The 27,047-nt window shown below is 43.5% G+C and overlaps 1 protein-coding gene across 6 annotated transcripts in view; it reads left to right on the forward strand.

Annotated features, from left to right (window-relative positions):
- inpp4b (inositol polyphosphate-4-phosphatase type II B) overlaps positions 1–27,047 on the forward strand; it is a 786,855-nt gene that overhangs the window by 516,487 nt on the left and 243,321 nt on the right. The gene's annotated exons all lie outside the window — the stretch shown is intronic.

Consider the following 27,047-nt stretch of genomic DNA (forward strand, 5'->3'; position numbering starts at 1 on the left):
AGCAGCAGTACAGTACAATCTAATATTTGAAAATATAGAAAAAGTAAGTCAATTAAAGTAAATATATATATGTATATTAAACAGCTAAATTGAAAACAGTGCAAAGACAGAAATAATATAAAGAAGTGAGGTAGCATTCATGGGTTCAATGTCCATTTAGAAATTGGATGGCAGAGGGGAAGAAGGTGCTCCTGGATCACTGAGTGTGTGTCTTCAGGAGATTTAGTTCCAATTAGCATCACATTCAGCACAACATTGTGGGCCTGATAGCCTGTCCAGTGCTGTACTGTTCTATGTTCTATTTAATAATTATTGAAGGAGAAGATGAGATTGCAATTAGTAAAAATAGTGAATAACTAATGGTAGAACTACATGGAGCACAGATGAGAACAACACCATATGATTATATATGCTTCCATCACCTCCGTTGGTAGCTTGTTCCAAGCTCCTACCACCCTCTTGCCTCCTGAATTTTCTTCAAATTTTCCTCACTGGTATTTTACAATTCCATCTTGAGAAAAACACTCTATCTACCTTATCTATGCCACTCATAATTTTATGAACTTCTGCTGTCAGTTTGTTTCAATGTCTTGGATGCCCCAGGAAAAACAATTCAAGTTTATCCAAGCTCTCCTTATACTAAATCAAGCTAACATTTTCCGCACCTTCTCCGAAGCCTCCACACCCTTCCTGTAATGTGACAATCAGAAATCCAGTATTTGAAATGTGGCCTAAAAAAAGTTTTATGCAGCTGAAACATGACTTCCCAGCTTTTATTCTCAACACCCTGACCAATGAAGACAGGTATGCCAGATGCTTTTTTTTTACTATCAACTTGTGGTTGCCACGCTCAGGGAGATATGGACTTGCATCCCAAATCACTCTGTACATTGGTGCTCCTAAGGTCCTGCCATTTATTGGTTACTTTCTCCTTACATTTGACCTCACAAGTGCAACACTTTGCTCTCGTCCAGATAAAATTTCATCTGGCAATGCTTTCAACTTCCACCAGCAAACTGTATCATTTTGGAAGCCTGATCCTTTTCCAAACCCACTCATCTTCACCTTTTTAAACTTAAAGCGTTGAGCAACAACTTTTTTGATTATATTCTCATAAAGAACTCACATGGGCCTTATATATTATTGATTTTTGTTCAGTATGTGGATTATGCTTCAATCCATTTGAGCTCAAGTCCTGATCCTTATATTAAAAACAAAAAATGCTGGAAGTATTCAGTAGGTTAGACAGCATCTGTGAAAAAAAGTAGAGTTAATGTTTTAGAAAAAACCTTTCATCAGAACCAAGCTTCTCCTCTTTTTTAGTATATTGATTTATAATTTGGTGTCAGTTCCTTTCATTCTGATCTGGAAATATTCATTAACCTTATTTCAGTTCTCACTCCTCCCTCACCTTCACATGTACCATTTTCATTTTCTTTCTTCCAGTCTTCAACTTCAATCATATCATGAAGCTGGTAGGTCATAAACTAGATGGTCATTGGTACGTTCAATCAAAATTGTTATGTTTCCATAAAAGTAATTTCACTATGTTTAATCAGAACAATTGTGTTGATTCAATACTTTGTAGTTCAAGAAAGTTTACATTTTGTTCACTTGCTCATAGGCAAATCGAATGTGAGGCATTTTTTCCCTCTTATGTTAATAAAATGCAAGCTGATCATAAGGATTTGGATCAATGAAGGAAAAATACATTTAAACAATATAAGGTTACAAATACTAAATGTATTAAGACATTAGTAAGGGATAAGTTATTAAATACTCTAAAGCAAATAGCCTCACACCCTTCTGCCTGTCAGGGACCCTTGAGCACAACAGCTGGTTTGGAGAACTTGAGGGACCAGTCTCTGTTCATAACTGGTCTCAAGAGAAGTGCAGTGTGCTCACTTACAGTTCAAACTTATGTAGTTAAAATGAAGCCTTCACTTCATTGCTGATTTCACATGCATTTGTCAATCACATTGAAAGCTATCCTTCTATAAACAAGAGATGGTCTGCACGACACAAGAGACTACAGATGCTGGCATCTGGAGTAACAAGCAATCTGCTGATTGGTCACCACCTTCTGTGGGAGAGAAGCAATTATTGCCATTTCGAGTTGAAAATTTGCATCAGAACTGAGAGTGGAGAGATTCAGATGGCCAGTATAGACTGGAGGAGGAGAGGGGTTAGAAAGGAGTCTGAGATGACTGGTTGACTGAGGGACAGTTTAAGATAACAGGCAGGTTGTGCCAGGTTGGGGCAGGGAGCAGGGGTAGAGTTGGAAGATAGTGGCAGGCCAGTGATACGTGGAGACAAAGCGGAGAGGTAAGTGGAGTATGATTGAGGGGAGTGGAGTTTGAAAATTGGAGACAGCTGCAGGATCACCTGAAGAATATAAATACCTATGGTAGGATGCTGTTTATTGACTATAGCTTGGAGTTTAACACAATCATTCCTACAGATTGATTGAAAAGCTCCAGAACCTAGCCTCTGTACATCTGCAACTGGATCCTTGACTTCCTGACCAGAAGACCACGGTCTGTGCCGATCGGAACTAACATCTCTACCTCTCTAGTGCTGCTAGTGCAGCTCAGGAATGTGTGCTTAGCCCACCACTCTACTCCCTCTTCACACATGTCTTGGCATAGATGCCATCTATTAATTTGTTGATGATACAACCTTTGTTGGCAGAATTTCAAGTGGTGATGAGAGGGTGTACAGGATAGGGATATCAGCTGGTTGAATGGTGTTGCAGCAACGACCTTGCGCTCAACATCAGTAAGACCAAAGAGCTGATAGTGGAGTTCAGATACGGTAAGACAAGGGAAGCCAGTCCGTATAGAGGCATCAAAAGTGGAAAGAGTGAGCAATTTCGAGCTCCTGGGTGTCAATATCTCTGACCTGTACTCAACATATCAATGCAGTTACAAAAGGCACAGCAGTGGCTAATATTTGATTAGGAATTTGAGGAAATTTGGTTTGTAAAACGCTCTCAAATATCTACAGATGTACCATGGAAAGTATTCTAAATGACTGCATCACCATCTGGTACTGGGGGGAGGGGTCAAAGTAAGCTGCAGAGAATCGTAGATTGGTCAGCTCTCTCATAGGCACTGGCCTATGTGGTATCCAGGACATCTTCAAGGAGTGATACCTCAGAAAGGCGGCGACCACATGAGGGACCCCCATCACCCAGGACATGCTCTCTTCCCATTGCTACCATCAGAAAGGAGGTACAGACGCCTGCAGGCTCACTGTCAATGATTCAGAAACAGCTTAATCCCCGCTCCCTGCCATCCAATGTCTGAATGGGCATTGAACCCATGAACACTACCTCACTATTATTTCTACTTTGCACTACTCACTTAATTCAACCATTATAAATATATACTTGCTATAATTTGTAGTTTTTTTCTATTGTTACGTATTGCATTGTACTGTTGCTGCAAAATTAGATTTCACAACATATGGTGGCGATTTTAAAACTGATTCTGATTCTGTGAGTGACAAATAGGACTACCAATACTTGAATCAGGTAATTACAATCGGTGTTGTTTCTTCACTTTTGGTTGGGCTTCATCCTGGCGGTAGAGAAGGCTGGGGATGGAAGTGGAATGGACTCGAAGTGGCATGCAGCTGGAAGCTTGGGATGGCTATTGCAGACGGAGTGTAGGTGCTGTGTGAAATAATCACCCACTCTGTGTGTAGTACTGCCGAGGCCACATCAGAAGCACCAAATGCAGAAGACAAGTTTGGAGGAGGTGCACATCAACCTGCATCTCAGCTGCAAGAACTGTTTGATTCCCTGGATGGTGGTGTAGGAGGAGGGATGAGGACAAGTGCTGGAGAAGGGGGAACCTGCCAGAGATCAGGTGTACGGGATGGGTAGACTAGAGAGTTACAGAGGGAGTGAAAGGATTAGTGAGGAGGGGATATGTCTGTGGTGGAATCTTATTGCAGCTGACAGAAATGACAAAGGATGATTGCAAAGGCTAATAGGGTGAGAGGTGATGACTAAGGGAAATCTATTCTGTGTGGACTGTGACTGCGTGAGAACAGATTATAAGAAACATTTGTTGTGAGAGTGAGATACATCAACCACAGCAGAGGGGAAGTCATGCTTCCTGAAAAATGAGGACATTTCAGATGTTGTAGAGCAGGAAGCCTCATCTTGAGACCAGATGTGGCAGTAGTGTTAATTGCCTTCCTGCCATAAACAAGTTTATCTTATCTTACGACATCACTACAAGTTTCATGGCTATGTGACAAATGATCTCATGATTTACTTGTTTTTCAAGTGAGCCTGGGTGCTATTAAAAACTGATCTATTTTAATTGCAAACATGCTTTAATTCTTGCGCTATATCTATGATCCTCGGTCATTTGGAAGTGTGATGCTACTACTTCCAGAACGACTCCAAATTGGAACGATTTCTGGATCTGATTTTGGTACTCTAGAAATTCAGCTGAAAAATTGTGCCACAGTTTATCCTTGTCCAGAATACTCGGTTTCATTTTGTTTGTGGAACTGAATCAATTTCTTCTGAAGAACCCCATAATTGTGCATTTCTGGGGCAACTATTTTTCTTCTGTTGCAATATCATTTAAAAGGGGCTTCTGGAACTTGTGAAAGTCCCTAGCTGAAAACCAAGCTCAGCCAAGTTGTTCTCCTTTAATTTGAAGCTGATCTGCTCCTCTTGGACTCTTCCCACAATGTACTGAATGCCGTTCTTCCTCCTTACTTCCAGACCCTGAACACTATCACATCAGCAGCCCAGATCTTGATGTACACCTGCCTTACCTATTGGATATTTCCCCCCAACTAAGTTTGTGTCCTTGGCCATGAATCCCCACCATACCCCCCTTCCCCAAAGCTACTCACTTCCTCACCTCACTTTTAACCTATACTGCATTTTACTGCAGTATAGAGAAATGTTCACTGGCATGCAATATGACACACTTTTCTGGGTTCTGATCAACCTATAGGTTATATTTCCCCTCTTTTATATATTTTCCCTCGTTCTGTTTTTGTTTGTGGAACTAGATTATCTTCTGAAGAACCCCATGTTTGTCTACTTGTAGGATAACTAGGTTACCTCCATAGCAGTATTATTTAAAAGAGACTACAAATATATTACTTGCATTGATGCACCCTTACTGATCTGCATTTGTGACAACTTACACCACAAATCCAGGTTGATCTGAAGAGGCGAGGTTAAAAAGCTAATTTTGTCAAGCAATCTGTTACTTTGGCAACTTCTGACTATGGTATGACAATACTTATTTTTCTGAACAATCTATTTGAAATCAACAGGCAAAAGATGTACAGTAAATTCAAGCATAAGTTCTGCTTAGTGTCAATTGAGGTTTCATGGTTTAAAAAAATATTTTTATCCTAATGCATGTAAATGACATTAGTTCACTTGTGCTTCCTGTTAGCTGGAAGGCACCAGGAAAATGTTACCACTAACACTGACTCCACCAATGACATTGTCCTAACCCTTGTCAACGTCCCTGATACTGAGGCCCTACTCTATCCACTCTGCTTCATTGGGCAGATCTCATTGTTCTCACTCCCAGCCTCAGACTCCTGAAACAGACACATTATTCTAGCTTTGTTCTGGGCTCAGATCACCAGATGAATGGAGAAAATCCAGGGATATGGTGAAAACTCCTTTGAAGAAGAGCCCTTGGTGTTCTAGCAATAACCTTGCACTCGACGCCACCAAGACCAAAGAGCTGATTGAGGACTTCAGAAAGGGTAAAGTGAGGGAACTCACACTATCCTCATAGAGGGATCAGAAGCGGAGAGAGTGAGCAATTTCAAGTTCCCTGGGTATCAATATCTCTGAGGACCTAACCTGGACACAACATATTGGTGCAGCAATAAAGAAGCTAAGACTGCAACTATATTTCATAAGGAGTTTGAGAAGATTTAGTTTGTCATCTAAAATACTCAAGAACTCCTACAAGTATACTGTGGAGAGCGTTCTGACTGGCTGCATCACAATCTGGTAATGGGGGAGGGCTACTGCACGAGATAAGAGTAAGTAGCAGAAACTTGTAATATTAGTCAGCTCCATCATGGGTACTAACCTCCACAGTATCCAAGACATCTTCAAGGAATGGTGCCTTTGGAAGGTGGTGTCCATTATTAAGGACCCTACCACCCAGAACGTTTCCTCTTCTCAGTGTTGCTGTCAGGTAGGAAGTACAGAAGCCTAAAGGCACATGCTCAGTGATTCAGGAACAGCTTCTTCCCATCTGCCATCCAATTCCTAAATGGACATCGAACCCATGAACACTACCTCACTACTTTTTTTATTTCTGTTATTTTTGCACTTCTTATTTTACCTTAACTATTTAATAAACAGATATATACTTACTGTAATTCATTTTTTCCCTCTATATTTATTTATCACATATTTCATTGTACCACTGCCGTAAAGCTAATGAATTTCCCAACATGTGTCAATGATATTAAACCTGATTCTGATTCTGAAATACAACATCTCCACTGCTCTTGGGTATCTCTGGCCCAATAACAACCAAAGAAGATGCATTTGGGATGGCATTAGGAACACTAAGCCCATGCTTCAGGGGCACAGTAAAGATTTACGTAAACAGGAGAAGGAGCTGGCCATCTCACAATTTCTTGCTATCCATCTTCTGCCCCATCTGTGGTAGAGTTCCCACAGTGATCTAATTAGCCACTGAAGAATCCACCAAACTAGACTGGAAGTAAGTCATCTTTGATCACAAGGGACATCCAAAAATAAATGAGTAACGTTTAAATACTGTACAACATCTTTGAAAAACTGATACACTAGTATTTCAATTATTTACATAGTGATTTGGAACTCTGGTTTGCACTCTTCTACTCCAGTCTACTCCCATCTACAGTGGGTGAATTTGAACATGAGCAGGTAATGGAGTCGTTGCTGAGGAATAAAGTTGTGGGAGAGAAATACATATTGAATAAAATCTGTTGCATGGAATAGTCATGATCTAGGACAGTGGATGAGAAAGTAAAATCATTAAGAAATGGAATGAGTAATCAGTCATAAGGATAAAATACAAAGTTTGGAGAAAAGGAGAACATTTGGAGATTGCAAAGAGGTGTTAAAATAAGGTTGCCTTCTGTGGAACTAAGGAATCCAATGAAATTAAAATTTTTGAATGTATGGGATGGAAAGAAATGTATGGGAGGCATGTCGGAGATTTTGGGCTCATGGGTCAAGAATGAAAATTTGTAAAGAAACGCCACAAGGAAAACACCAAACTATTGGTAAAATAATAAGATAAAATTATCTTGCCATTTAGATAAGTCAGAATGACATTCTCAGTCCAGTTCATTTCTGTGACTTCATGAACAGTTCAAATGCTAGTGAATCATACAGAAATTTTAAAATGTGACATTGTAGCGGTGTGCTACAAGCAGCGCTAAAATTACGACACGGAGTCGGTAACTGCAGTCGAAGGAAAAAACTTTATTCGAAAACTTCAGCCTCACTTTTAAGCCTCTGTCAACCGGCCCCCCATGGCGAAGAGGCTCCAAAGCTCTGTGCTCGCAAACCCCCGTAGGCTATCTAATTGTGAGTCGGTTCGCATACGCTAGGAAATGAGCCGCCACATAACCCCCCCCCAGAACCGGCGATACACCCCCCAATGTCCACAGCCTGGGCCAGAACCTGCTTGGGAGGTCGGCCTCTGCGCCGAGGCGCCGGAAACTCGGCCGGTTGCGCCAGGTCCACATGGGCCGGCTTGAGGCGGTCCACCGTGAAAACCTCCTCCTTCCCCCCAACGTCCAGCACGAACGTGGACCCGTTGTTCCGGAGCACCGTAAACGGCCCCTCGTATGGCCGCTGCAGCGGTGGCCGATGCCCGCCCCTTCGTACAAACACAAACTTACAGTTCCGTAGGTCTTTGGGTACGCAGGTCGGGTGCCGCCCATGCTGTGAAGTGGGTATGGGGGCCAGGTTACCGAGCTTCTCGCGAAGTCTGCCCAGGACTGCAGCGGGTTCTTCCTCTTGCCCCCTCGGGGCTGGTAGGAACTCCCCGGGGACGGCCAGGGGCGCGCCGTATACCAACTCGGCCGACGAGGCGTGCAGGTCGTCCTTGGGCGCTGTGCGGATGCCGAGAAGGACCCAGGGAAGCTCGTCCGCCCAGTTGGCTCCCCGCAGGCGGGCCATGAGGGCCGACTTCAGGTGACGGTGGAAACGCTCCACTAGCCCGTTCGACTGTGGGTGGTAGGCAGTGGTGTGGTGCAGCTGAGTCCCCAAAAGGCTGGCCATAGCTGACCACAGGCTGGAGGTGAACTGGGCGCCTCTGTCGGAGGTAATGTGGGCTGGTACACCAAAGCGGGATATCCAGGTGGCGATCAGGGCTCGGGCGCAAGATTCGGAGGTGGTGTCGGTGAGCGGGACCGCCTCTGGCCATCTTGTGAACCGGTCCACGATAGTCAGGAGGTAACGCGCTCCGCGCGACACTGGCAGGGGGCCCACGATATCCACATGAATGTGGTCGAAACGCCGGTGGGCGGGATGGAACTGCTGCGGTGGGGCTTTGGTGTGCCGCTGAACCTTGGCCGTCTGGCAGTGCATGCACGTCCTGGCCCATTCACTGACCTGTTTGCGGAGTCCGTGCCAAACGAACCTGCTGGAAACCATCCGGACAGTTGTCCGGATGGAGGGATGCGCCAAGTTATGAATGGAGTCGAAAACACGTCGCCGCCAGGCTGCGGGGACGACCGGACGGGGCTGGCCGGTGGCGACGTCACAGAGTAGGGTCCTCTCACCTGGGCCCACGGGGAGGTCCTGGAGCTGCAAACCAGAGACTGCAGTCCTGTAACTCGGAATCTCCTCATCTACCTGCTGTGCCTCTGCCAGTGCCTCAAAGTCTACCCCTTGGGAAAGGGCATGAACGGTAGGGCGAGAGAGCGCATCCGCCACGACATTGTCCTTACCCGAGACGTGCCGGACATCCGTCGTGTATTCAGAGATGTAGGACAGGTGGCGTTGCTGGCGGGATGACCAGGGGTCGGACGCTTTCGTAAACGCAAAGGTAAGCAGTTTGTGGTCCGTGAACGCGGTGAAGGGCCGACCTTCTAGGAAGTACCTGAAATGCCGGATTGCCAGGTAGAGCGCCAACAGTTCCCGGTCAAAAGCACTGTACTTGAGCTCGGGTGGCCGCAGGTGTTTGCTGAAAAACGCCAGGGGTTGCCAGCGACCTGCGATGAGCTGCTCCAGCACCCCACCGACTGCCGTGTTTGATGCGTCCACTGTGAGGGCGGTAGGGGTGTCCATTCTGGGATGTACTAGCATTGCGGCGTCAGCCAAAGCTTCCTTCGTTTGAACGAAAGCGGCGGCGGACTCCTCGTCCCAGGTAATGTCCTTGCTCGGACCCGACATCAGGGCGAACAGGGGGCGCATGATCCGGGCAGCTGAAGGGAGGAAGCGGCGGTAGAAATTGACCATACCTACGAATTCCTGAAGGCCTTTGATCGTGGTGGGTCGGGGGAAGTGGCGGACCGCATCTACCTTAGCGGGCAGAGGGGTTGCCCCGTCTTTGGTAATCCTGTGGCCCACGAAGTCAATGGTATCGTCCGAACTGGCATTTGGCAGGGTTGATTGTAAGACCGTACTCACTCAGTCGGGCGCAGAGTTGACGGAGGTGGGACAGATGCTCCTGACGACTGCCGCTGGCTATGAGGATGTCATCCAAATAGATGAACGCGAAGTCCAGGTCCCGTCCCACCGCATCCATTAACCGCTGGAACGTCTGTGCGGCATTCTTCAGGCCGAATGGCATGCGGAGGAACTCGAAGAGGCCAAACGGGGTGATGAGAGCCGTCTTGGGGACGTCGTCAGGATGCATCGGGATTTGATGGTACCCTCGGACAAGGTCGACCTTGGAGAAGATCCGGGCGCCGTGCAGGTTTGCCGCAAAGTCCTGAATGTGCGGCACAGGGTAGCGGTCCGGTGTGGTAGCCTCGTTCAGCCTGCGGTAGTCGCCGCACGGTCTCCAGCCCCCCGTCGCTTTGGGCACCATGTGCAGGGGGGAAGCCCAGGGGCTGTCGGACCGCCGGATGATCCCCAATTCCTCCATTCTCTGGAACTCCTCCTTCGCCAGTCGGAGCTTGTCCGGGGGAAGCCGCCGAGCACGGGCATGGAGGGGTGGTCCCTGTGTCGGGATGTGGTGCTGTACGCCGTGCCTGGGCATGGCTGCTGTGAACTGCGGTGCCAGAACCGATGGGAACTCCGCCAGGACCCTGGTGAAGTCGTTGTCGGACAGCGTGATGGAGCCGAGGTGAGGGGCTGGCAACTGGGCCGCGCCCAGGGAGAACGTCTGAAAGGTCTCGGCGTGTACCAGTCTCTTCCTGGGCAGGTCAACCAGCAGGCTGTGAGCTCGCAAAAAATCCGCACCCAGAAGCGGTTGGGCTACGGCGGCCAGTGTGAAGTCCCACGTGAACTGGCTGGGGCCGAACAGTAGCTGCACCTGACGGGTGCCATAGGTCCTTACTGTGCTGCCATTCACGGCCCTCAGGGGGGGACCCGGTGCCCTGCTGCGGGTGTCGTAACTTGTCGGAGGTAAAACGCTGATCTCAGCCCCAGTATCGACCAAAAACCGGCGTCCCGACCTTCTATCCCACACATACAGGAGGCTATCCCGATGGCCAGCCGCCGTAGCCATCAGCGGCGGCTGGCCCTGGCGTTTCCCGGGAACTTGCAGGGCGGGCGGCAACGGCGGGCTTCTGCGCCCCACCGCTGGTGGTAGAAGCACCAGTGGTCATTGGGCCGGGGGTTAGTGGGCTCTGCGGCCGGGCCTGGACTGGTTTGCTGCCGGGAGCGTGGCTGGGAGATCTGTGCGATGGACGCCCCGCTCACCTTTTTGGCGTTCCACAGCAAGTCCGCCCGGGCTGCCACCTTCCGGGGGTCACTGAAATCCGCGTCGGACAGCAGCAGGCGTATGTCCTCGGGCAGCTGCTCCAGGAATGCCTGCTCAAACATGAGGCCTGTGTGTCCGTCGGCCAGAGACAACATCTCATTCATTAAAGCCGATGGAGGTCTGTCTCCCAAGCCATCCAGGTGCAGTAAACGGGCAGCCCGCTCACACCGTGAGAGTCCGAAAGTCCTGAGGAGCAGGGCTTTGAATTCCGTGTACTTGCTGTCTGCCGGGGGCGACTGTACGAACTCCGCGACCTGGGCCGCTGTGTCCTGGTCGAGGGAGCCCACCACGTAGTAGTAGCGGGTGTCTTCTGAGGTGATCTGGCGAACGTGGAATTGGGCTTCGGCTTGCTGGAACCATAGGTCCGGGCGCTGTGTCCAGAAACCCGGCAGTTTCAACGAAACCGCATGAACAGAGGCGGCGTCGGTCATTTCTGGTCCAAAAATCGTTTGGACCGTCGGGGTCACCAATTGTAGCGGTGTGCTACAAGCAGCGCTAAAATTACGACACGGAGTCGGTAACTGCAGTCGAAGGAAAAAACTTTATTCGAAAACTTCAGCCTCACTTTTAAGCCTCTGTCAACCGGCCCCCCATGGCGAAGAGGCTCCAAAGCTCTGTGCTCGCAAACCCCCGTAGGCTATCTAATTGTGAGTCGGTTCGCATACGCTAGGAAATGAGCCGCCACAACATTACGTAACATTTTTGTACATAGATTCGACTCTGTTCTCTAAAATTTTGGAGATGTTATCTTAAAATAATCTTTTGAGCTGATGCAGTAACTAGTAAAATTTTAGATCTATCTTTGGTTCTAGTTCTCAGAACTCATTTTGGTAGAACTATAGAATCATTACCATGGAAATAGACAATCTGGCCCATCTCATCCATGCTAAACAGTGTGCACTTCTTCCCCCAACCCTAACTCTATTGAATCTAGTTTTATCTGTCAATGATATGAGTAAGTAGTTCACCAGTCTACCTTATCTATACCCCTCATATTTTATATGCCTCAGTTACGTCCCCTCTTAATCTCCTCTGCTCCAGGAAGAACAGACCAAACTTCTCCATTCCCTTCCATTAACTGAATGGATTATAGGCAACGTCCCGGTGAACCTTCTCTGCATTCTCCCCAGCACTATCATATCTTAGTTAACCTGAGATTTGATCAAGGCTTTGTAAAATTGGAGCTTAACTTTCCTATTTCTCTATTCCATGCCTTGACTAATGAAGGTCAGTATCCTACTTAAATGACTGGATGTAAGAACCACTTCATCTTTCAAATGCAAACACGACATTAATGCCTTTCCTGACTCCTGAGTGTAAACTGAGATAAAATTGGAAGCCCTCCCTGACTTCAAAGATTTTGTTTTAATTTGAAACACTTGTCTTTTTTCGCGTGTTTACTGGTTACAATTAGATGTTTCATCCTGTTCTTTGTACAGTTACTGACTAATACTTGGAATACATATCTGAGGCAATATTTGTAAGTTGCTGGTTTGTAGCAAGTTTGATCCCTAACTATAAAATGTTTCATGTTATAATTGTTTCTTATCCTTGAGGAGTTAAAATGGCCATAATTACAGGGAAAATGTGAAGTATGCCTGAAATAATTTTCTCAACTCAGCTTCAAAAGTAATGAAGTAATTACCAAAAGATAATCTGGGTGGAGAGTAAACACATTTTACTGTTCATTGTCATGGCTTCACAAACATGGAGAATTGACCTTAGAGTTACTTTCCTTTGTATCACGCTAATGGAACAAACCTCCCAGCCTCTGCATACACCCTCATTTTGTGGTATTATCAAACTTGATGCATCAAACTTGTTTCATCCTGTTATCAATCTTGTTTCAAACTGTTCCCCTGATTTATTAATGATTTTCTATATGCAGGACGTCAACACTTCTAAGGTGACACATTATTACAAATCCTTTTTGATTGTTAGCTTCTATGATTTCTTGTGACAGCAGAATGGAAAAGCTATATTGGAGCTGGAAGTTGCCATGCAGTATGCTTGCATGTTACAGAGTAGGAGATAACAATATTCTCTTCAACCATAATCAAAATACAGAAGGTTTAATATAAAGTCATTGAATGAACATGATAAATACCTGTTGTCTCTAGTAATAGCTTGAAGAAGCTTATCAGCGAGTAACTAAGCAACACCAGCCTAGGGGAAAGTGTATGTCAGTTTAAGTGGATTCAAAATGCCACAAAATTTGGAAGGCTTGCAAATATGGCCAGGACTTCCACTCCTCCTTTGATGAACTTGCAAATGAGGTCAGGACCAGGTGTGATGCTCCTATGGAAAAGGCTCATACTGCTGATTTTCAAGGCACACTTTTGAATTTTATCATGTTTCAAATGTTAACAGATCACCTGCTTCTGTGTGTTTTTTGTTGTCATATAAAAATTCTATAGCAAATCACACCACAGTGCAGCTCAAACTTTGGAGCTCAGCACTCATTGAGTTCTGTGTTCTACAGAGTAAGATTTTGCTTATTTAGTCAATAGAAAGCAAAAGGTTTCAAGGTTGGCAGCCATAAGCACAATCTTGTGTTGAGTAGGTGACTATACTTGCTTTTTATTATTGTGCTATCACTGCACATTATCAAGGAAGAGTATGCAGCATTAATGAGTCCCAAACAGAATGACCCTTCTCTAGTGTTTCCAATTCCCTGGGTTGGTTTGCTTCTACCTTGAGTTATAGATCATCATCCACTTTTCCTTGCATCTCCCCCTTTTCTTATGATTTCACATTGATTTGTGCTCTGCTGCGTGAACCATTCAGTAGTGTAAATCTGCCTCATGTTAGTTAATCTAATCCAACATGATCATGTATACGTTGAGCAAAACTCCTCCTGTCCTTCTTTGCTCCAAAGTAAATAACCCTAGTTTTTGCAGTGTAATCTTAAAATTGAAATTATTTCTTCTTGTAACCATTCCCACAAACCCTCTCTAGAGCTTCCAACATTCTTCCCAATATATGATACTAGAATTGGATACAATAATCCAACTTTGGCCTCAGTTTACTTTTAAAGATTCTACTTAGTCTTCCTGTTTTTGTATTTAATACAATAATTTATGAAGTCCAGAATTTCATATGCTCCATTAACTGCACTTTCCACATGTCCTGCCTCTTTCCAAGATTTATCCACATGTATATTTGGGTCTCTCTATTTTCACCTATCCTTTACAACTGTGACATTGAGACTTTGTGCTAGAATGCATTAAACCAGATTTCATTGTATTAAAATTTCATCTGGCATTCACATGCCCATTCTGCTAGATAATCTATGTCCTCTTGTGATCCATTTTGATCCTTTTTACTGTTTATAATGCCTTCAAATTTAACACCATCTACAAATTTTGATTTTTTTCTGCACATTTATAGCCAAGTAATTATTGTATATCAGTAGTCCTGACACTGAACAGAACTGTTCCCCATTCACCAGTCTGAACTGTTTGTCATGAGTACCTTCTGTCCTTGAGCCAATTTCTTATAGATGCTGCAACTGTCCTCTTTATTTCACATACCTCAATTTTGTGACCATGTCTTTTAAATGGAACATTGTCAAATTTGGCGATATCTGCTGCTTTCCTTTCATTAACCTTCCCATGATTTCCTCTAAATATTCAATCAGACTAGTCAAAATCATGCAGTCTCTGATTGTCAATTCATACATTTCCAAGTGTCTATTCATTTCTCCCCATGATTATTTCTCTAAAAGCTTCCCATCACTGATGTTAAGTTGACATTCCGATGGTTGCTTGGCATATTTGTAAGACCCTTTGAACAGGGATTCTATCCTCTACAACAACATCTACATCCAAGAAGGATCAGAAGATTATGATAAGGTCTTCTGCAATCTTCACCTATCCCCTTCGCTTACCAACTGAGCAAATATATCCATCTGGAATAGGTAAGTTTGTGAAAAGGCAATCAGGCAGGAGCCTTGGTTGGGTGTGGGAGAAGGATGAGCATTGAACCCTAGGAGAATGAGCTGGCAACTAGAAGGATTGGGCAAATGTTGAGTGAAGGGATGGGGTGGATAGGGATGTGTGTTGAATCAAGAATTGCTAGTTGGGGGTATGATCATCAGTCAAGTTGAAAGAGAAGATTGACAGATCTTCTATTTGATCTTCAATGAAGATCATCTATTGTATCTGGTGCTCCCTAGAAGGCTTTCTCTACTTTAATGAGACCTGCCTTAAATTGGGAGATTGCTAGGTTGACACCTCCATTCCATCAGCCGAAAGTGGAGTTTCCAGGTGGCCAACCATTTTAATTCCTATCCCCTTTCCTGTTTCGAGATGTCAATCCATGGCCTCCTCTTTTGCCATGATGAGGCCACTCTCAGGGTGGAGGAACAACACCTCTAATCTGATAGTATGAATATGGATTTCTCCTTCCAATGATTTTTCCCCTTCCCCTTCCCCCTCTTCTATTCACCGCTCTGGTCTCTATCTCCTTCTCCTCACCTGCCTATCACCTCCTTCTGGTGCTCTTCCTTCTTCCATTTCTCCTATGGTCCACTCTCTTCTCCTATTAGATTCCTTCTTCACCAGCCTTCCCTCTCACCTGGCTTCACCAGTCATCTTTGTCTATAATTTCTTCCCTGACCCTCACCTTTTTATTCTGGCATCTTCACGTTTCTTTTCCAGACATGAAGAAGGGTCTCGGCTGAAAATGTTGACCTCTCATTCATTTCCATAGATGCTGCCTGATCTGCTGAGCATTTCGGTGTGTTGCTAGAGAAGATTGACAGTCAGGTTTGGGTATTTGCATTACTGGAAATAATTGTCATTTACTCCGAGTCTAGTCATTAGTGGATGTAAATGTTGGTTGAAGTTTGTTAGGTCATAGGGAAATATTAGTTGTCATGCGTGTGGGGTTGTTAGTTAAGAAGTGCAAATGTCATACATGGTGTGGGTTGTTAATCAGGAATATGATTATCCATTAGCTGTCAGGGAGGGAGTTGTTGCAGGGTGAATGATCTAGCTGAGGTAAGTCAGGTGGAGAATCAGATGGTAGATAGGGATGAGAGATGCTGCCATGGAAGGGTTGTGTGTTTATCATCATGGTGATGGAACAGAGGGATAGCTAGATAAATTGGTTCAAGGGAGACATCCCAGAATCAAGAACAAAAAGCAGAACATTGAGAGAACTCAGTGTGTCAATCAATGTCTGTGGAAGTGAAATGTGAAAGTCAATGTTTCTTGTCAAGAGCTTGCATCAGGACAGGGTCTTAAACAGAAATATTGACTTATCTCATTTGCCTCCACAGGTGCTAATTGATTCTGGATTCTTCCAGCATTCTGCATTTTTTTTTGTTGGAAGTTTCAGCATTTGCAGTCTCTTTTATATTCATCCGTGAATCAGACTCCCTGAAATCTGTTGATGGAATGGAAGTCAGGGAAACAGAGAAGCTGTCTATTAGGTTCATTTTGGTTCACTAATATCCTTCGTGGCAGAAAATGTGCCATCTGTACCTCATCTGGTCCCAGTTTGATTCCAACTTCCATTATGTGTTTCATTCCTAACTGCCATTTTAAATGGTCCAGCAAGTCCCTCTGTTCAGGGATAATGATGACAATAAATGCTGGCCTTTCCAGGCTACATGGCATTTAGATGCACATCACTGAACACTGTTGTACTTGGTTGGAGTCCTTCAGGCACAAGCAAAACTTGTAGCTTCTACAGCAAATCACTGATCTTCATTAGTTTTATTTTTCATAGAAATTGCATCACAGTAGTTCAGGGAAGCATACACTGTGTGGTCAAATATCTACACTATTATTTTTTTCTCTATATGTTTGACCAGGTTTTCTTGAGAAAGCTGTCAGTATGTCATAGAGAATCTTGGTTTTGCTACAGCTCTGACTTGTCAAAATTAAGCGTTAAGGTGCTTAAGGAGGGTTAAGCAGAATATGAATTCCAAGTTAACTATTTCAGAATTGCTTCTGTGCTACAAATAAAGAACTTGGAGAACAGAAATGAAATACAGTAATATTAAATGTTGCCTTATTAGTGTTTTGGACAAATAGAATACTTCAAATCACCTATTGTGTAAACATTGCTGACAACAACTTTCCTAACTGAAAAGATACATTAATTTGTTACAATGACTTTTTCCTGTTTCCTAAAATTCTTCTCTTCTTATTCTGCTATTTTGATTGACACATGAGTTTTACATTCAGTAGCTGCTGCAGTTCATTAAAACTAACGAAAGATAACACATTTGTAGTGACAATGAAATCTTCATGTTGTCAAATATGATATTAAGAACTTGATTACCTTTCTGCAAGACAATAGCCTATTGACATTTTCCTGAACAAAAAAAGGTCTACCAATACAGTAATAATGTATGAATTCAGCAAATGTCACGTATAATACATAGCTACATTAGTATGATGAGGCTTATGTCAGTGATGTGAACTATTTGCATTTCTATTTAATGACAGACTTTCTTTTCTTGCGGTGTATGCCTTTTGGTTAGGAGACAGTTGCAGATAAACACTGTTAGTGTTGTTGATTATTTTCTGTTGAGAAATGTGCTTCTTTGAAACATTTGGAAAATATTTCCAATAGAGGAATAGTTATGCTGTAAGATGCTACAGATTGAATTTTAATTTTAGGCACTGGAAATATTGCCTTTGAATGTCCCAATGCCAGAATGGTTTTAGAGGATTAAATTATGAGAACTGTTTACATTAGCATACCTTTGAATATAGAAGACTGAGCAATTTTTAAAACAAAATGTCCTCTTTTCATTTATTTTATTTAGCCTAACTGGTAAGGGCAGTATTAATTGAATATCCATAATTAAGTCAGTCCAGTGGAAATATCTTGACCTGAAACACCAGCTATCTATTTCACTTCACAAATGCTGCCTGCCCTGCCTACTTCCTATAGTAGCTCCTTTTACTTTAGGTTGCAGCTTCTGCAGTCACTTGTATCTCCATAATTAAGTCACCTTCTTGAACACTTACAAATCCTTCTGTTGAAGTTATGTCCACAGTAGTGTTGGTAGGTAACCTTGATTTAGACAATGAGGAAGCACGATTTATTTCCAACATAGAATATTATTTTTCTCAAAGGGAAACTTGCAGGTGGTAGTGTTTCAAAGCACGTTTATGGTTATGGTTATGGGTAACCAAGGGAAGCAACTGTAAAGCATCTTGCTGCTGGTGTGCATTGTAACTATGTGACGTAACGATAGAATGAATGTAAGTTTAGGGTGGTTGTTTGACTGCCAGTTAATTAACCTGCTTTCTCCCCAGTGGAGTCAAACTTTTTCACTCTTTGTAGATCTGCACTCCTCCAGAGAAGGGGGAAGTATTCCTTTACTTTTCTAACCTGTGCTTTACTGTTTTTTTGGAGTCAGGACTTGCCACAGGACCCTCAGAAACTGGCCAACTCTTGAGGCATCATTATTTATGTGGTTTGAGCAGAATAGTTTCTGGTCAATTGTAACACCCCCCAACACCCCATGAGTTGATGGCAGAGGATTTAATGATGCCAATTGAATGCCAAGTTGGAGATAGCTTTTGCTTGGCAATTGTTTGGTATGAATGTGACATTTGTAGCCAGCTATGCTGAGGAGGTGGTGCAATGGGGGGCGGGGGGAAGGATTCCAGTGATAGTGTATAATGCTGCAGAGAACTAACATAAGGACTTTTTAAGGAACAATCTGCAGCTGGAAGTAAATGTACAGCATAATGAAAAGTATGGTGCAAAGAAAATCCAGCAGAAAAGCATCCAGAACTGTTATCTATTTAGATACAGCATGGAACGGACCCTTCTGGCCTTTTGAACTGCGCCACCCAGCAACCCGTGGTTTAACCCCAGCCTAATTATCGGGACAATTTACAATGACCAATTAACCTACCAACCGGTATGTGTTTGGATTGTGGGGGGAAACCAGAGCACCTGGAAGAAACCTATGCAGTCATCAGGAGAATGTACAACCTCTTACAGACGGTGGCAGGAATGAACCCTGGTTGCTGGTACTGTAAAGTGCCATGCTAACCACCACGCCACCATACTACCGTGGACTATAGGGAAGGTTTCTCGCAAAGCCAAAAGCCCAATCTTTCCTACGCAGAGTAAGTTGTGTATTCCATTGCAACAATGTTCAGCCAACCTGAAATCAGGCCTCTTGTGGTGTATCTGAGTTTCCATAGCAACACAATGTCTGACTAATGCTGTCATTAACATTCTTTGAGAGTGCCATGACAGTCCAACAGTCTGTCCCCCTGCAGAAAGAGATGCTTCCCCCTAGGAAGCGGGGGTAGCATGAATAGGCTGTCCTTCTTCAGACTTGCTTTTGTGTTTCCCCCTTTGTAATGTTGATAATGTCCGCACTATGACATTTATGAGAGATGACTCAGTCTAAGTTGTCCATAGAGGGAGAGTGAGCCGTCAGAGGCCTTGGTGCACATTGGCATCAATGACATCAGTAGAGAGGGGAAAAGGTGCACAGTGAGTATAGGGATTTATGAAAAAGGCTGAAAAGCAGGGCTTCCAAAGTAGTAATCTCTGGATTATTCCCAGAGCCACATGCTAAAGAAGGCAGGAATAGAATGATAGTACAGATGAATGAGTGGTTGATCAGTTGGTGCATGGGGAAGGGTTTCAGATTCATGGATCATTGGAACCTTTTCTGGGGTGAGGTGACCTGTACAAGGGGGTCAGGTTTCACCTATACTGGAGGGGAACCAATATCCTAGCTGGGAGGTTTCTAGCTATTTGGGAGGGTTTAAACTAGTTTGACGTGGGTGGGTGGGAACCAAAGCACCAGGTATGAAAGTAGAGGGATGAAGGGGAAGGTGGATGTCGGGACCAGTAAAAGAAAACAAACAGGGGCATAATAATAAATATGATGGGATGGCAATTTGAAGTGAGTATTTTAATACAAGGAGTATTATGGCTGGAGATCATGAAGTTAGAGCTTGGAACGATACATGGAACAATGACATTGTGGCCATTACAGAGTCTTGGTTGAGAAAGGGACCAGAATGGGTGCTTTATGTCCCAGGGTTTCGATGCTTTAGAAAAGATGGAGAGGGAGGTAAAAGGTGAGGGTGGGGGTGGGGGGAAGTTGGGATAATGAAGAATAATATCACAGCTACATTCAGAGGGGACTCAATGGAAGGCTAGCTTATTGACTCTGTATGGGTGGAACTGAAAACTGGGAGAGGTATAATCACTCTGATGGGATTGAACTGTAGACATGCCTTCCCTAACCCCAATAGCTACCAGGACATTGAGGAACAGGTATACAGGCAGATTAAGGAAAGGTGTGAAAACAATAGGGTTAACGGGAGGAAATCTGCAGATGCTGGAAATTCAAACAATGCACACAAAATGCTGGTGGAACACAGCAGGCCAGACAGCATCTATAAGGAGAAGTTCTGTCGACGTTTTGGGCCGAGACCCTTCGTCAGGACTAACTGAAAGGAAAGATAGTAAGAGATTATAGTAACAATAGGATTGTTGGATGCAGTCTTCAACTTCCCTAACATAAACTGGGACCTTCTGAGTGCAAGAGATGGGCCAGAATTTGTTATGTGCATCCAGGAGGGTTTCTTAAATCAACGTGTAGATAGTCCAGCAAGAGGAGGGGCTATATAGACCTGGTTTTGGGTAATGAACTTGGCCAGGTGATTGACCTTTCAGTGGGTGAGCACTTAGGGAATGGTCACTACAACCCCTTAATTTCAAATAGAACTATAGATAACGATAAGTATGAACCTTGCTGGAAAGTATTAATTGAATTGAATTGAATTGAATTGAACTGAATTGACTTTATTTCTTACATCCTTCACATACATGAGGAGTAAAAATCTTTACATTACGTCTCCGTCTAAATGGGCAATGTGCAATCATGGTAATTTATAATTTATAATAAATAGAACAGTCAATGTAATTTAATCAGCGTGAGTTAATCAGTCTGACGGCCTGGTGGAAGAAGCTGTCCCAGCGCCTGTTGTCCTGGCTTTTATGCTGCGGTACTATTTCCTGGATGGTAGCAGGGACAGCTTGTGGTTGGGGTGACTCAGGTCCCCAATGATCCTTCAGGCCCTTTTTTCACACCTGTCTTTGTAAATGTCCTGAATCATGGGAAGTTCACAACTGCAGATGCACTGGGCTGTCTATGCCACTCTCTGCAGAGCCCTGCGATTAAGGGAGGTACAGTTCCCATACCAGGCTGTGATGTAGCCAGTCAGGATGCTCTCAATTGTGCCCCTGTGGAAAGTCCTTAGGGTTTGGGGACCCATACCAAACTTCTTCAACCGTCTGAGGTGAGAGAGGCGCTATTGTACCTTTTTTCACCACACAATTGGTGTGTACAGACCATGAGGTCCTTGGTGATGTGGATGTCAAGGAATTTAAAGCTGTTTACCCTTTCAACCCCAGATCCATTGATATCAATAGGAGTTAGCCCATGTCCATTCCTCCTGTACTCCACAACTAGCTGTTTTGTTTTTGCGACATTGAGGGAGAGGTTGTTTTCTGACACCACTGTGTCAGAGAGATGACTTCTTCCTTGTAGACCACCTCGTTATTGTTTGAGATTAGGACAATCAATGTACTGTCATTGGCCAATTTAATTAGCAGATTAGAGCTGTGGGTGGTAACACAGTCATGAATATACAGGGAGTAAAGGAGGGGACAGTACACAGCCCTGAGGGTCAAAGGGTTGGAGGTGAGGGAGCCCACTCTTACCACCTGCTGGTGATCTGACAGGAAGTCCAGGATCCAGCTGCACAAAGCAGGGTAAAGGCCGAAGTCTCTGAGCTTCTTGTCGAGCCTGCAGGGAATTATGGTGTTGAATGCTGAACTGTAGTCCAAGAACAGCATTCTCACATAAGTATTCTTCTTCTCCAGATGTGTAAGGACGCAATTTAGAACAGTGGCTATTGCGTTGCCTGTTGATTGGTTGCGTTGGTAGGCAAATTGTAGGGATCCAGTTTAGGTGGTAGAAAGCTGCAGATGTAGTCCTTGATCAGCCTCTCAAAGCACTTGCAGTGCAAATTATAAGAGCATTAGTTGGGAACTAGGGAGAGTTATTTGGGAACAGCTATTTTTGGGCAAGTGCTCATCTGACATATGGAAGGTGTTTAAAGATCAACTGCACAGAGTACAGGACAGGTATGTTCTAGTCAGAAGGAAGGACAAAGGTGGCAAGGCAAGAGAACCTTGGATGGTGACAGAAGTGATAAATTTAGCCAGAAAGGAAAAGGAAATGTATGTAAAGTTAAGGAAGCTAGAGTCAAACTGTGCTCTTGATGATTATAATCAAGCTAGAAAAGAACTTAAGAAGGAAATTAGGAAAGACGGGAGGGGCCGTGAAACGTCCTTGATAAGTAGGATTAAGATAAATCCCAAGGCATTCCATGCATGCACCAAGAACAAGAAGGTAACTAGTGGCAAGGTAGGACCACTCAAAGGTAAAGGGGGGCAACATTTGTTTGGATGCAGAGGATGTGAGTGAGGTCCTTAATGAGTACTTTACATCAGTATTTCCCAAGGAAAATGATATGAAGGATAATGGGATCAGTGCTGAGCAAATTGATATGCTTGGGCATTTTGAAGTAATGTCGGAGGTAGTCTTGAAGAGCAATAAGGTCAGTACATAACCTAGGCCTGTGTATTCGTGTCCTCCTCTCTAGTTATAGGTGGGGTCTCCGATGATTGGTGAGTAGCTAATATTGTTCCATTGTTCAAGAAGGGAACCAGGCATAATCCTGGAAACCATAGACTGGTGAGTCTCACATCAGTGGTAGGGAAGTTATTGGAGAAAATTCTTAGGGATAGGACTTATGAGCATTTGGAAATTGGGAGAGGACAGCATTACTTTGCACAGGGCAAATCATGTCTTACTAACTTGAACATGAAGAAATCTGCAGATGCTGGAAATTCAAGCAACACACACAAAATGCTGGTGGAACTCAGCAGGCCAGACAGTATCTATCGGAAGAAGTACAGTTGACATTTTGGGCCAAAACCCTTTGTCAGGACTTACTAACTTGAGTTTTTTGATGTGTTGCTGAGGGTGACTGATGAAGGTAGAGCTGTGGATTTTGGTAAAATGTTTGACAAGGTCCATCATGGGAGGCTCATCCAGAAGATTAAGATGCATAGGGTTGATGGTAAATTGGCTGTTTGGATTCAGAACAGAAGACAGAAGGTGGTGGTTGAAGGGACTTATTCTAGCTGGAGGTCTGTGTTTCACGGTGCTCTGTCGGGATCTGTACTGAGGCATCTGCTGTTTGTGATGTATATAAATGACCTGGATGGAAATGTAGATGGGTGGGTAGTAAGTTTGCAGGTAGTACAAAGATTGGTGGTGTTGTGGATAATGTAGAAGACTGGCAGAGAATACAATAGGATAAATCAGCTGCAGATATGGGCTGAGCAATGGCAGATGGAGTTCAAACAGGCCAAATGTGAAGTGTTGCACCTAGGTAGGTGAAGTGCAAGAAGTCGAGTGTAAGATCCTTAACGGTGTTGATGAGCAGAAGTATCTTGGGGTATAAACTCACAACTCTCTGAAAGTAGCTAGACCGTTGATAGCTGGTTAAGAAGGCATATGACATGCTTGCCTTTATAAGTCGAGGCATTAAGTTCAAAAGTAATGTTTCAGTTTTATAAAATTAGTTAGTTCACATCTGAAGTATTGCATGCATTTCTGGTGACCCCACTATAGGAAGGATGTTGAGGTTTTGGAGAGGGTGCAGAAGAGGTTTACCAGAATGCTGCCTGGTTTAGCGGGCATGTGCAATCATGAGAGGTTGATCAAACTTGGGTTGTTCTCCCTAGAGCAGCGAAGGCTGAAGGGAGATATGATAGAGGCTTATAAGATTATGAGAGTATAGATTGAATAGGTAGACAATATACTTTTCCAAAGATTGAAATATTTAATACCAGAGGGTATGCATTTAAGGTGGGAGGGGCTTATTTCAAAAGAGATGTGAGGGGCAAGTTTTTTTTTACACACAGTGTGGTGGATGTCTGAAATGCACTGCCTGGTTTGGAGATGAAGGCAGAAATGTTATAGTTTTTAAAGAGATGTTTAGATAGACATGTGAATGTGAGTAGAATGAGAGGATATGGACATTGTATAGGCAGAAGACATTAGTTTACTTAGCCATCAGATTAATTTAATTGGTTTGGCACAACATTATGAACCAAAGGACCTATTCCTATGTATATTGTTCTATATTCAATCTAAAATGGTCCTCCATTTCTGTCTATGTCCTCCTCCACTGTAAGTAATCTGCCCTTCACCACTCACGCCACAGCCACAAAGTTAAATATATAGAGGCTGTGGACAGGAAAAGGACCGCGGTAAACAAAATGTTTAAAAAAAATGAAAGGGTTATTAGTTGTTGCTTCACAGGTCTCGTTCTCACAGTGGCATAGTGGAGGTGTGGAGCATCTTTATTTAGCTACTGTGCAGACAGGAGGAGTTAACGTGGAGGCATTTGTGGACCAAGAAAAACAGTGTGAAATCTTATGCAGGTCTGTAAAGGTTGCTGTAACAGCTGTGCAAGATTTTGAAACACTTGTTCTTATAAGGAATTAAACATTAAGGTTTTGGATTAAGTCTGCTAGAATGATGAGCTAGGCTTATATAAGGAGAGGGGGTGCAGTGAGATTTTTGCAGAGGTGTTGGAAGATTCCAGTCTGAAGGTGATAACTGCATCCATGAGAAATGGATGAGTTAATTTTTCAGAGGTAGATCTGATCTTGAGTAAGCATGCAAGAAGGAATCTAAGACTAGAACGTACAATGATATTAAAATTTACAGCACAAAGGTAAACATTTGCACAAAATTAATTCTATTTGATTGTTGCACGCATCGTTGTATAAATTCATTTATGTTTCTATGCATTCATTTGAAAGCAAACTGCAATCTGAAGAGGTGCTGCTTTGTGCAAAACATTAAATGTAATAGAAGTTAAATTCAATTTGTTCTTCACTGCTTTTTTGTGGAGTTTTTGTCTTTGTACTGGATGCCATGCGTGGTAATCTGTCTTAATCTTATGATTGGTACCAGAGTTAAACATAACTGGAGGTATTGTGTTGAAATTCGGAAGCAATGATAAACATACAAGGAACAAAACAATTTGTGATTTACAAAGACATGATAGATCCTATCGTACTGGAAAATATAAAAAAAATAGTACCCAATATCCAGGATGATATACATTATGTCCATCCAGAAAAGTAATGGTTTATTTGCAAGCTATTCATATTTGATACTTTGAGGCAGACCATATTCTCCAGACCGCGACAGTTTTGCATTGCAGTTGTACAGGCATATCAGAGGAAACCAGACTTGGTGCGGGTGCATCCATCATGGTTGGTGTACTTAGACGATGTCAAAAAACATGGTAAATTTTTCTGAGAGAAATTGTTAATCAACAGTCTATGGCCATTCCTGGATCAACTGTGTTTTATTAACCCAAGTCTGGAAATAACTGCAACGTAAATTAATTACCTTAATTTAGATTTGTAACCAGGTCTGATGGCATATTGACTTGACACCAAGAACCCCCCCCCCCACCTCCTACCAGTCCCATACCATGCCCCAAATCCCAATCACAGTCACTGTGCTGCCAGACCTTTAAGCTCCAGATTCCTGGCCCATGATTGCTGGTCCCTGAAGTCCAATCACTTGACTCTACCCCATTCGTTCCATTTCCATCTAGCAGCCCACAGTGTCCACAAAGCCTTGATTTGCCCCAGGAACACAGCACTAGCTAATTTGTTTCAAGCAGCATGATTTGAAATATAATTATGTGCCTTTTTAGTAATGTTCGTCATATGATCATTAATACGACAGTATTTCAATGAATGGTCTACAACCTAAATGGTTGTAAGTTTGTCTTCATTACTCTGTTTGCAAACATGTATCTCAGTTACTGTCTTTTCTCAATGATTTCAAAAGTAAGTACAATTTCCTACACATGACAGCAATAGATTGTATATTCCTGAACTTCCACTAAGGTAGATGGACTCTCAACCTATGGCTTGAAGCATATTGATATAGCAATGGAAAGTTTGAACTCACAACTAATTTATTCAATTATACTGCATCAGAAGTAACATTTCTCTGTAGACAGTATGTCTCTACAAATGTGACTGTGGTTCTTTTATTAACATACAGTACAAGAGACAACTCAGATAGAGCAAGATAATTTCTGAACATTTATTGTTTTACAAATATGAGCTGGAATATTTTTGTCCAATGTGGCACTCTGTCGACTGTGGGTATCTGCAGCAGTGAGGCTTTAAAAATCCCAAGTAAAACATTCATTCTCTGCTGAGTTAGGTCATCTCTGTTTGTACAGTAGTATTTGAACTGGTTTTAAGGAACAATGATCAATTTGTGTCACAATTGAGGAACTCCAATTTAAAATGCATTAGATAGATGGAAGCAGGGTACAATAAGTGGTGCTAATCCAAGCTGAATTGCCAGTTCAGTAGCCTTGGGCTCAATGGACAGTGGGAGGCACTATCCTCAAAAGAAAAGCTACACCAGCAAGGGAAAAAAAACATCTGCAAGAAACATGTGTGGATGGTGGGAGGACAGTGGAGAAAGTTGATTTAAAACTTTATTTTTAAAATGTTAGATGAATTTTGATTTAAACATTAGCTGTCTATGCATATATTTACTTTTGCTTCACATCAGATGTGAGGTAAGAAAGGCAGAATAGCACCTCTTTCACTTCAGACAGCTGAGGAACTTTGGTGTGGGCCCTCAGATCCTAAGAACTTTCTACAGGAGCAAAACTGAGAGCATCCTGACTGGCTGCATCACTGCCTGGTATGGAAACTGTACCTCCCTTAATCGCAGGACTCTGCGGAGAGTGGTACAGATAGCCCAGCGCATCTGCAGTTGTGAACTTCTCATGATTCAGGCCATTTACAAAGACAGGTTTGAAAAGGGCCTGAAGGATCATTGGGGACCCAAGTCACCCCAACCACAAACTGTTCCAGCTGCTACCATCTGGGAAATGGTACCGTAGCATAAAAGCCAGGATCAACAGGCTCCGGGACAGCTTCTTCCACCAGGCCATCAGACTGATT

The sequence above is a fragment of the Hypanus sabinus genome, chromosome 3 (assembly GCF_030144855.1).
Source record: "Hypanus sabinus isolate sHypSab1 chromosome 3, sHypSab1.hap1, whole genome shotgun sequence".
In the NCBI taxonomy this organism is placed as follows: Eukaryota; Metazoa; Chordata; class Chondrichthyes; order Myliobatiformes; family Dasyatidae; genus Hypanus; species Hypanus sabinus.